This window comes from Eurosta solidaginis, chromosome 2 (assembly GCF_040869045.1).
Source record: "Eurosta solidaginis isolate ZX-2024a chromosome 2, ASM4086904v1, whole genome shotgun sequence".
Taxonomy (NCBI): Eukaryota; Metazoa; Arthropoda; class Insecta; order Diptera; family Tephritidae; genus Eurosta; species Eurosta solidaginis.
Window position 1 is genome coordinate 213,037,771 of NC_090320.1, and position 12,363 is coordinate 213,050,133.

At 36.1% G+C, this 12,363-nt stretch overlaps 1 long non-coding RNA gene across 3 annotated transcripts; it reads right to left on the reverse strand.

The window, feature by feature from the left end:
* Positions 1–1,705: 1,705 nt before the first annotated feature.
* Positions 1,706–11,453, reverse strand: LOC137242586 (uncharacterized). 3 transcript variants are annotated; one of them, XR_010950295.1, is made up of 4 exons: positions 11,314–11,450; positions 10,711–11,246; positions 6,615–7,452; positions 1,706–2,244 (listed from the first exon to the last, which is right to left on the reverse strand). It is a non-coding gene; the product is annotated as an uncharacterized lncRNA (long non-coding RNA). The 3 variants fall into 3 exon arrangements; XR_010950294.1 differs by having other exon boundaries at positions 1,710–2,244; positions 6,615–7,441; positions 10,711–11,453; XR_010950293.1 differs by having other exon boundaries at positions 1,710–2,244; positions 10,711–11,453.
* Between the last annotated feature and the right edge of the window lie 910 nt (positions 11,454–12,363).

Below are 12,363 nucleotides of genomic sequence, written 5' to 3' on the forward strand. Positions count from 1 at the left end.
TTTTGGAGCACTCGCTTGGTCCATAGCGAGTACTCCATACATGCATGCATGCATGGAGTACTCGCGATTTTTGCAGGGAAATACAAGTTTTCAACGCTGTGGCTACGATAAACAAGTGTATTAGACATGCCAACATCCCACTGACAAAGTGTTATCAAACCTAAAAATTGACAACAGAAATGACTCAGCTGATTTACAATCATGTGTATACATGTAAACTTAATAAACTTTAAATGTTATGACGTGAATGTGAAACACCGTGAATCGTAAAAACCTGTGTTTATATACATAATATACTTACTTACATACGTACTAGTGATTAGAAAATTTTTATATTAATATATTTTCACAAATACAAAACAGGTACCGTCTGCCCGCTGACTCATTCCTTCAAACAGATTGAGTCACAGAGGTAAAGCAGGCACATCTGTCTAGGCACACACAAACATATTTACAAATTATAAATTATACAGAGAACCGCTATAAACCTGCTTTCTCATCTGTCAATAACTGAAAGCGAAATCTATAAACCAGGAATCAAATATTTATATTTTTAGAGCAAAGATTAAATATTTAAATAAAAAAATCAGTCCAAGTTGTTTTTGTATCAACTTTGACATAATTGAACGCTTCGTTTGTGGTCCAAGTGATTGGATTGTCATTACACTCAGCGTGCTTTGCACACAGAGTACATTAAATTTGATTGGATAACGGTTGGTTGTACAGGTATAAAGGAATCGAGACAGATATAGACTTTCCATATATCAAAATCAATATCGAAAAAAATTTGATCGATCCATATCCGTCAGTCAGTCCGTCCGTCCGTCCGTCCGTCTGCCCGTTAACACGATAACTTGAGTAAGTATTGAGATATCTTCACCAAATTTGGTACACGAGCATATCTGAACCCAGAATAGATTGATATTGAAAATGAGCGAAAGGGAATAATAACCACGCCCACTTTTTATATATATAACATTTTGGAAAACACAAAAACCCTGATTATTTAGTAAATATAACACTTAGAATGTTGAAAGTTGACGTGTGGATTGATATTAAGACTCTTGATAAAAATTTGAAAAAAAAGTTTTTAAATGGGCGTGGCACCGCCCACTTGTGATAAAATCAATTTTACAAATATTATTACTCATAAATCAAAAATCGTTAAACCTGTCGTAACAAAATTCGGCAGAGGTTGCCCTTTCTATAAGGAATGCTTTGAGAAAAATTAACGACATCTGTTAAGGACCACGTCCACTTTTATATAAAATATTTTTAAAAGGGTCGTGGACGAATAAAATAAGCTATATCTTTGCAGAAAAGAGCTTTATATCAATGGTATTTCATTTTCCAAGTGGATTTATAACAATAAATAGGAAAAACTTCAAATTTAAAAAAATGGGCGTGGCCATGATATGACTGAGCAATTTTCGAAGAAAAATTAACGTATCGTAATAAAATTGGGTTCACAAATTGTCCCTATAGCAGGAAATATTTCTAGAAAAAATGGACGAGATCGGTTAAACACCACGGCAACTTAGATATAAAACAAGTTTAAAGGGTCGTAGACTAGAATAATAAGCTATAAATTAGCAAAAAATAGTTTTGAATCAATGATATTTCACTTATCAAGTTTTATTGTACGAGGAAATGGGGAGACATTTTTTTTAAACGGCTGGTGCCACGTGTTATGTAGAAAAGTAGTTCATCTGAAATGAAATGTACAATTAAAGTTCACGCTGAGTATATAATGTTCGGTAACACCCGAACTTAGACACCTTTACTTGTTTTATTTATTTTTAACACAAATTAATATACATATGTAATTGTTTTACTGATAAGTCAGCTCTAGCTTACATGTTTATGTTTACATATGAGCTTTCGCGGCATGCGCTTGGTTGGATGGTTGACATTCCACAGCCACGCTTGAATCATTTGTCGAACGAGTGATTTCCATTTGTCTGCGAATTGACATCATTCCAAAGTTCACGGCCCATTTTATTTATTGATTTTTTCTTGTTGGCGTGTGATTAATTTTTACTATTTATAAGAAGTTTTAGATTTTTTGTTATGAAAAATACCGGTCAGTTTAGATTTTTGTATAGGAAAGGATTTAACTCTACAAGCAGACACAGGTTTTGTGACAGAAATCCGCCATGTTACCAGAGGAGCTCCGCAGGATGGAATCATCTTCATAACTCTGTAAATGGGATTCTGATCAAGACAAATTTAATATTGGCATAGCTGCAAAGAAACAAATAAGAATGAAATTAAGAATAGAAGTCCAAATAGAAAAATGAATAGAAATAGGAGTATGGATAGTAATGGAAATAAGAATAGGATAAGTTGAACTGGCCGGTCAACGAAAAACACTTTCTAGAACCCATCTTAATTGCTGCCTTGAGATCTGGCAATTCTTACGCTAGCTAGAGCTTTGAACAGTCGTGCACAGGGAACAAACACAGAACGTGTCCAACCGTTTCTTCCTGCAGCTCGCACTTCCTATATATTTTATTGCTGACGGGGCCTAACTTCTACGCATATTCCGCCAGAAGGCAGCGTCCAGTTAATATGCCTCCCATGAGCCTTTAGTATCTTCTCTTTAGAGATATTTTGTGAGTTTAACTTCGTAGGATTTGCACATGATGTTTGAAATTTTGAAGCCGCAACTTTCATATCACACCTTGTCTCATCTTGATTTCGCCCAAACGTATTGGGATGTCTACTGGCCTGAGCGAAGTCTAATAGGAATAGGAATATAAATAGGTATTGAAATATGAATAAGAATAGGATTAGGAACGAAAATGGAAATAGAAATAGGAATAGGTTTTGAACTAGGGATAGGAATGGTTATGGGAATAGCAGTAAGAATGGTATTAGAAATAGGTATCAAGAAAGAAATTGGAATAGAAATTGAAATAGAAATAAGAAATGGTATATAAATATTAACAGGAATAGGAATGAGAATATCAAAGAGAGTCGGAACCAATGGGAATAGGAATAGGAACATAAATAGGTGAAGAAATAGAAATAAGAATATGATTAGAAATAAGAAAAGAGTTTCGAATATGAGCAGGAGAAGAAAACGGTATAAGAATAGGACTAGAAATAGCAAGACGTATAGGAATAGGCAAAGGAGGCGAAATAAGAATAAATACAGGGAGGACAAGCTGAAAGGATAGATGGATGGGCAAAAGTAGGGATAGAGGAGAAGGAAAGGACGGACGAAGATAAAAAAGAAGGTTGATGCAGAGAGAACAGCAAAGCAAAAGGGAAAAAATATTAGGGCATTAAACATAGGAGGAAGAGGAAGGAGAAAAGGAAGTTGGGTGAGAGTGGAAGGAAGTAGAACTGAGAGTTTTCCAAATAAAACTGCGCAAATTTCCGGCAGGTAAACGTCTGTGAGGCCTGATATTAAGTTAAATAGTTAGTACCTGGGCGACCGAGCTTTGCTCGGCAACGTTTCGTTGTGCTGGCAGCATTTATTTTTTTTTAATTTCGAATAGGTGGCAACCTTAAATGGCAACCCTACTCAAAAATGTCCGATTGTAATGCGGAGTGAAATAGCTTTCGTTTGATACCCATATCGGCATATCTCATGCAATTTTTTTTTATTTCGAATAGGTGGCAACCCTAAATGGCAACCCTAGCCCAGAATGTGTTTATACAATATGGATATCAAATGAAAACTGTTGATGAGTGATTTAGTAGAGGATAATTTTCATACCCCTGGGTGACTAGGGTCTGGAGATATAGCCAAACGTGGGCCTGGGAACGCCTAGACAATGTTTTTACATTGTGGGTATCAAATTGAAGTTGTTGATGAGTGCTTTAGTACAGGGTAGTTTTCATACCTATTGGTGACTAGGGTCTCTAGATATAGGCCAAAACGTGGATCAGGGTAACACTAGGATGTGTTTTTTACATTGTGGGTATCAAATTGAAGCTGTTGATGAGTGCTTTAGTACAGGGTAGTTTTCATACCTATTGGTGACTAGGGTCTCTAGATATAGGCCAAAACGTGGATCAGGGTAACACTAGGAAGTGTTTTTTACATTGTGGGTATCAAATTGAAGCTGTTGATGAGTGCTTTAGTACAGGGTAGTTTTCATACCTATTGGTGACTAGGGTCTCGAGATATAGGCCAAAACGTGGATCAGGGTAACACTAGGATGTGTTTTTACATTATGGTTATCAAATTGAAGCTGTTGATGTGTGTTTTAGTACAGAGTAAGTTTTACACCGCTGGGTGACTACGGTCTCGAGATATATGCCAAAACATGGACCTGGATACCCCTAGAATGTGTGTGTATTATGGATATCAAATGAAAGTTGTTGCTGAGAGCTCTAAAGTTCATTGTGATATTCGATTTAGTCGCATCAACCTGGCAAAACTGATAAATATGCATGCGAAGCCGAAATAAAGACAAGAATTAATAATAATACCCACATACCTATTTACATACGTCCTATTCGATTTGCCTGAAATTTCGTATATAAATTTGCCTATATTAGTATGTACGATGCTTTTTTCCGGGAAGTATACCAGAGACGGCCACCGTGGTGTGATGGTAGCGTGCTCCGCCTATCACACCGTATGCCCTGGGTTCAACTCCCGGGCAAAGCAACATCAAAATTTTAGAAATAAGGTTTTTCAATTAGAAGAAAATTTTTCTAAGCGGGGTCGCCCCTCGGCAGTGTTTGGCAAGCGCTCCGGGTGTATTTCTGCCATGAAAAGCTCTCAGTGAAAACGCATCTGCCTTGCAGATGCCGTTCGGAGTCGGCATAAAACATGTAGGTCCCGTCCGGCCAATTTGTAGGGAAAATCAAGAGGAGCACGACGCAAATTGGAATAGAAGCTCGGCCTTAGATCTCTTCGGAGGTTATCGCGCCTTAAATTTATTTATTTATTTATACCAGAGACGGACTGGGACTGGGATTAGGACTAGGACTGGGATTGAGACTGAGACTCGGAGTGTAACTGGGACTGAGACTCGGAATGGGACTGGAACAAAATACATATCACCCTCTGGGACTGGCAATAAGAGATGAAGAAGAAGGAGAAAAACTTGAGAGAAGAGAAAAGAGAGAATCAGACTGAGAAAGAGATAGAATGAGGCGAAGATGAAGAGAAAAAGACGGAGGGAGGAGTGAATAAAAAGACTAGGAAAAAGTGTAGAGGGGTAGGACAGAGTTAGACGGAAAAAGCCTATTAAAATGTATGCAGATAGGCCAAATTTAGGGCAGAACAACGTCTGCCGCGTCTGTTAGTAACGCTATAAATAAATAAACAGAAATAAAGCAAATAATATCTCTATAAAACGGAAAATATTATGTTTGCATGCTATTTTAAGTACATCCTTATGTATGTCTATAATTAACTGATAAAATAATAATTAGCACAGTATGCTCAAGGTGGCAAACAGAAAAAAATAAAAATAAAAAACAAATAAACAAATTTTATTTAAAAATGAATGAGCCAGCTGTTTCTTTTAAAAACAACAAAAGTAAGGCAGGTGCTCAAGAAATACTACGATGAACACATAAATATTTCCCGGTACCAAATTTAATATATTTATCTCAATAGCTGCTTAGAGACCTTTGACACACGCTTCGCGCTGATCAGCTTCATGATCTGTTGTGTTGACTACTTAGGTTTCGTTGCGTACGTGATGGTCACATAGAACATTCGTTACATCGAAAAACGTGACTTCATGAGCGTAGGCAAACTTTACAAAATATTCTGATTTTTATTTTTGTCAAGTTCGTACTTATTTGTCTCGTTAATACATACATACTAGTTTTTTCCCTTTGTCAGGTTCTTAGATTAGAGACGTTTCATATAATTTATATCAAGATGCACAAACCATTGTAAAAGGAACCAAAATGATTATTTGTACTATAATTTTGTAAAAGTAAACGTATGTAGTAGATCTGTTTCTTGTGCATCATTGAGAAATTGCTAAGCGAAATGATTTCTAGATCGTGTTGCTCCCTTTATTCCTAAATATGTTCCGCCGCGAGATATAATAAGGCAAGTACACAAAAAATTGTGTGTGAATACCACGTGCAATAGAAGTTAAACTTCTTTTCGAATACACTGATGGTATTATAGAATAGGAATCACCGTATGTGAAGCAGCGATCGTATGCTCGTACGTGTTTTTTATCATAGCAGCCCTGATCTACGTCGGACGCATCATCCGTTACTACCTATTCTCAGATAAACTTATGTTGAGGAGTTTCGCCTCTATGCGAAACGCTTATTCTACCGCTTTGCTCTTCTTTGTCTTTGTGGAAGAAGCCGCACGAACCGATTGCTTTCCTGTCTTGCCTGGTTCATCGCATTTCTTTTAAGGCGATTATATTGTTGTTGTTTTTTTTTTTTTTTGAATTTCAGAAGTCCTTTTCTAGCTTCTGGAACTTAGTAGACTGCCTTTGGAGCCATTTTGATACCCTTTGAACCTACGAGTCTATTGATTTTAGTCATCACCCACAGCCGGCATGCCTACCAGTGGGGTATCAGAACCTGGTTTTTATAGAGTTCGGATATTCTACACACATTACTTCAATTAATGGTATCTAAAATATTTATCATTTTCGAGACAGGTTTACCTTTCGCGTCGCAATCCCAGCGCACAAGCCGTACACGAGATTGATAAATAATACCACATTTAGCAACATATGGAGCCTAAGTGCGCCTACTCATTTATAATCAGCAATATCCTCAAACAGTACCCCGATGAAACTTGCAGTTTTAATAGGGTTAGACCAGAGTGATAAGGGTGTTGGAGGTGTTAGTTCCACATTGTAATTGAAAAGATGGTTGGTGTTATGTGGAGACACACTACAAGCGGGGCATCCGTTGGCTATGTCGGGGTTGATTCTGGATAAATAAAAGTTAAATTTATTACAGTATCCAGACGGAATTTGAGCTGGGGTGACGCGCGTCTCCCTGTAAAATTGCTTTCCACGGTTTCGAATCCATTTTAAGTTTCGTTATTAAGTTACAGTTCCGACTCCGGTTCGACCCAGGTTTCAATTTCATTTTATACCTCAGTTCTCAGTTATAGTTTCTGATTGCGGTCAAGTTTCAAGTTCTGGTCTATGCTTCAGTTCGAGTTCAGGCTCGACTCGAGTTTCACGTTCTGGTCTCTCCGCCAATTTGATTTCAGATCCGATTTTTGCTCCGCTTTCGATCTTTACTTCGGCTCATCTGAGATCCATACATCAGTTTATATTTATTTTCCGAATTCAGATTCGGTTTCGGTTTAAAGTAGTTTATAATTCGATAATAGCTCTAGTATCGATTCCGTTGTGTTTCCGGCACCAGTTTGGATTACACTTTTAGTTCTGGTTTAAGTACTGATTGAAATTGTGATTTAAGCTCCTATTGTGGATTTTATTGCACTTCGGTTTCAGTTTCCTTTTAAGTTCTGTTTCTGTATTAGCGCTTTTTATACCTTTCATGAAAATGAAATGGTATATTAATTTCGTCACGAAACCGAAAATTGTAAGTCCTTAAAGGAAAATAGATAGACCCACCATTAAGTATACCGAAATAATCAGGTTGAAGAGCTGAGTTGATTTAGCCATGTCCGTCTGTCCGTCTGTCTGTTTGTATGCAAACTAGTCCCTCAATTTTTGAGATATCTTGATAAAATTTGGTGAGCGGGTGTATTTGGGTGTCCGATTAGACATTTGTCGGAACCGACCGGATCGGACCACTATAGCATATATCCTCCATACAACCGATTTTTCAGAAAAAGAGGATTTTTGTAATATCTTACCCAATTTAACAGATTGAAGCTTCAAACTTCACCATATACTTTCGTATATTGCACATATTGTTGCCTGAAAAAATTGATGAGATCGGTCGTATATATAGTATATATCCCCCACAAGCGATTGTTCAGATAAGGAACTTTTCGTAATTACTGCCCCATTTTAAGAGCTAGAGGCTTCAAATTTCAACGAATGCTTAGGTATATAGCATATATTGTTGTCTGAAAAAATCATAAAGATCGGTGGTATATATAGTATATATATGGTGGTATATATAGTATATATATATAGTATATATATATATTTTTGGCAAATTTTAGCCCCATTTTAACAGCTAGAAGCTTCAAATTTCACCGAATACTTACGTATATAGCATATATTGTTGTCTGAAAAAATCATAGAGATCGGTTGTATATATAGTATATATCTCATACAACCGATTGTTCAGATAAGAAACTTTTCGCAATTTCTACCCCATTTTAACAGCTATAAGCTTCCAATTTCACCGATTGCTTACGTATATAGCATATATTGTTGTCTGAAAAAATTATAGAGATCGGTTGTATATATAGTATATATCTCATACAACCGATTGTTCAGATAAGAAACTTTTCGCAATTTCTACCCCATTTTAACAGCTATAAGCTTCAAATTTCACCGATTGATTACGTATATAGCATATATTGTTGTCTGAAAAAATCATAGAGATCGGTTGTATATATAGTATATATCTCATACAACCGATTGTTCAGATAAGAAACTTTTCGCAATTTCTACCCCATTTTAACAGCTATAAGCTTCCAATTTCACCGATTGCTTACGTATATAGCATATATTGTTGTCTGAAAAAATCATAGAGATCGGTTGTATATATAGTATATATCTCATACAACCGATTGTTCAGAAAAGAAACTTTTCGCAATTTCTACCCCATTTTAACAGCTATAAGCTTCAAATTTCACCGATTGATTACGTATATAGCATATATTGTTGTCTGAAAAAATCATAGAGATCGGTTGTATATATAGTATATATCTCATACAACCGATTGTTCAGATAAGAAACTTTTCGCAATTTCTACCCCATTTTAACAGCTAGAAGCTTCAAATTTCACCAAATGCTTACGTATATAGCATATATTGTTGTCTGAAAAAATCATAGAGATCGGTGGTATATATATGCTTACGTATATAGCATATATTGTTGTCTGAAAAAATCATAGAGATCGGTGGTATATATAGTATATATCTCATACAACCGATTGTTCAGATAAGAAACTTTGCGCAATTTCTGCCCCGTTTTAACAGCTATGAGCTTCAAATTTCACCGATTGCTTACGGATATAGCATATATTGTTGTCTGAAAAAATTATAGAGATCGGTGGTATATATAGTATATATCCCATACAACCGATTGTTTAGATAAGAAAATTTGCGCAATTTCTTCCCCATTTTAACAGCTAGAAGCTTCAAATTTCACCAAATGCTTACGTGTATAGCGTGTATTGTTGTCTGAAAAAATCATTGAGATCGATGGTATATATAGTATATATCTCATACAACCGATTGTTCAGTTAAGAAACTTTGCGCAATTTCTGCCCCTTTTTAACAGCTAGATGCTTCAAATTTCACCATATGCTTACGTATATAGCATATATTGTTGTCTGAAAAAATCATAGAGATCGGTGGTATATATAGTATATATCTCATACAACCGATTGTTCAGTTAAGAAACTTTGCGCAATTTCTTCCCCATTTTAACAGCTAGAAGCTTCAAATTTCACCAAATGCTTACGTGTATAGCGTGTATTGTTGTCTGAAAAAATCATTGAGATCGATGGTATATATAGTATATATCTCATACAACCGATTGTTCAGTTAAGAAAATTTGCGCAATTTCTTCCCCATTTTAACAGCTAGAAGCTTCAAATTTCACCAAATGCTTACGTGTATAGCGTGTATTGTTGTCTGAAAAAATCATTGAGATCGATGGTATATATAGTATATATCTCATACAACCGATTGTTCAGTTAAGAAACTTTGCGCAATTTCTGCCCCTTTTTAACAGCTAGATGCTTCAAATTTCACCATATGCTTACGTATATAGCATATATTGTTGTCTGAAAAAATCATAGAGATCGGTGGTATATATATTATATACCCCATATAAACTCTAATTTTTGCCCCCTTTTTACGGCTAGAAGCTTCAAAATTCATCAAATTTCATCAAATAGTTACGTTTACGTCATATATTGTTGAAATACGTGATTCGTAGTCATAGTTTTTACACGCAGACCACAAAAAGCCAGAAACTTTGCTTCGTCACACAAAGTACCTACCTGTTTTTTATTTTATATTTATCTTAAAAATCGTTAAGGTATGCAGATCTGTTCACTACATATTTCTTATCTTATACATCCGATTATTCGGAGATTACGAACGGGATAAGATTATTGTTCAGCCTCATTCATGAAAGGTATGAAGTCTTCGGCACAGCCGAAGACAGTCCCGTTCTTACTTGTTTGTATTTATTTTATGGTAAAAGTCTAGTTGAGGGGTCGACTGCTAATACGCTACCAAATTATCGAGAGAGGTGTCGACAACAATAATCCGAAGGCGGAAAATTGTATCTCTGTCCGGAGATATTTACAGTTGAAGTTGGCGATTTTCTTGTGGTTGTTGTAATGTTGTTGTACCCACAAAAAAAATTGTGAACATAAGTGTTTTGCGCGGATTTAGTTTGGTCCCCAAACCGGTGTTGGACCCAACGCAGGAAGGTGTTCTGCGCAAAAATACTATACTTTTTGAACGAGTTAAAATTTTTATTTTCTGCCTTCGGATTATTAATACTGATGTCAAGATGCGTCGTTTGACACCTCTCTCGATATTTTTCGTATTAGCAGTCCACCTCTCAACTAGACTTTTACCTATTTTATGTTCAGTTCTGGATTAATTTTGGGTGTGTTTTCCATTTTTCATTTTGGTTTTGGTTCCAGTTTTGGATCAATTTTAGGTTTGGATTCCAGTTTTTGTTTTGGTCTTGAACATGCATTCCGATTTCGTTAGAGGAAGCAAACAGTTTTTTAATAGCACTACCTCAGACGGTTTTCAAGTCATTGCACCCAAGGCCGATCTGAATGATTTTATTTTCATTTAGGCTCCACGAAAGGGTTAAAATATTCACTTCAAAAATAGACGCATCTGCTTGCATAGTTCAATTATTCATGTCTGGCAAAATCAGACACATTTGCCAAAGATTTTTGCATTGTTCTGTGTATATAAATAGAACACTCAGTGAAAAAAAAGCATGATATCTCAAAAACGTGGAGAGATATATGATTAACTTTGAATATGCCCTGGCATAAGACAGCTAAAAACATCGAGGCCTTTGGCACAGCGGAAGGATTGTTGCTGCTGGTGTCAAGGGTCCTGCGTTTGAATCCCGACTGCGGTGATGGATTAGCTGAATAAAAAATTAGTATTAAATGAAATAAATGTTTTTTTTTTTCATATTAAAAAAAATTTGGTACATATTCAAACCGCCTCTAGATATATGATAGATGTGTATCCACATTTTTATTATCATATATTATTATTTACTACGCAACGCACTGCCTTATCGTGTATTTAGATAATACAATAGAGGCCAACAAACGCATCAGCCGATCACCCAGTTTCCTCGTATACAATACGCGTAAAACGTACTGCCGCCAACGCAAGCGCAAAACCATTGCTGTAGGGTAAATTTTTAATCACATATATATGCATACAGACATTTACATATGTGGGAGTGTGTCAGTGGGTATGATAAATTTGTTTACGTTCTCTAAATGAGTGGATCCACTCAAATGACGCACAATGGGTCCAAATCAAAATAAGCTGCCTTAATTTAAAGAAAACAAGTAAGGAAGGCTTAGGGTGTAACCGAACTTAGGGTGTAACCGAACATTACATACTCAGCTGAGAGCTTTGGAGACAAAAAGAAGGGGAAATCACCATGTAGGAAAATGAACCTAGGGTAACCCTGGAATGTGTTTGTATGGCATGAGTATCAAATGAAAGGTATTAAAGAGTATTTTAAAAGGGAGTCGGCCATAGTTCTAAAGGTGGACCAGGGGTGACTCTATAATATGCTTGTACGATATGGGTATCATATTAAAGATATTAATGAGGGGTTTAAAAGGGAGTGGTGGTAGTTGTATATGCGAAGGCGTTTTCAAGATATCTACCAAAATGTGGAACAGGGCGACCCAGAACATCATCTGTCGGGTACCGCTAATTTATTTATATATGTAATACCACAAACAGTATTCCTGCCATGATTCCAAGGGCTTTTGATTTTGCCCTGCAGGACTTTTTCATTTTCTTCTACTTAATATGGTAGGTGTCACACCCGTTTTACAAAGTTCTTTCCAAAGTTATATTTTGCGCAAAAAGCCAATCCAATCACCATGTTTCATGTCTTTTTTCTTATTTCGTATAGAATTATGGAATTTTTTATTTTTCGAAATTTTCGATATCGAAAAAGTGGGCGTGGTCATAGTAGGATTTCGCCCATTTTTAATACCAATATAAAGTGA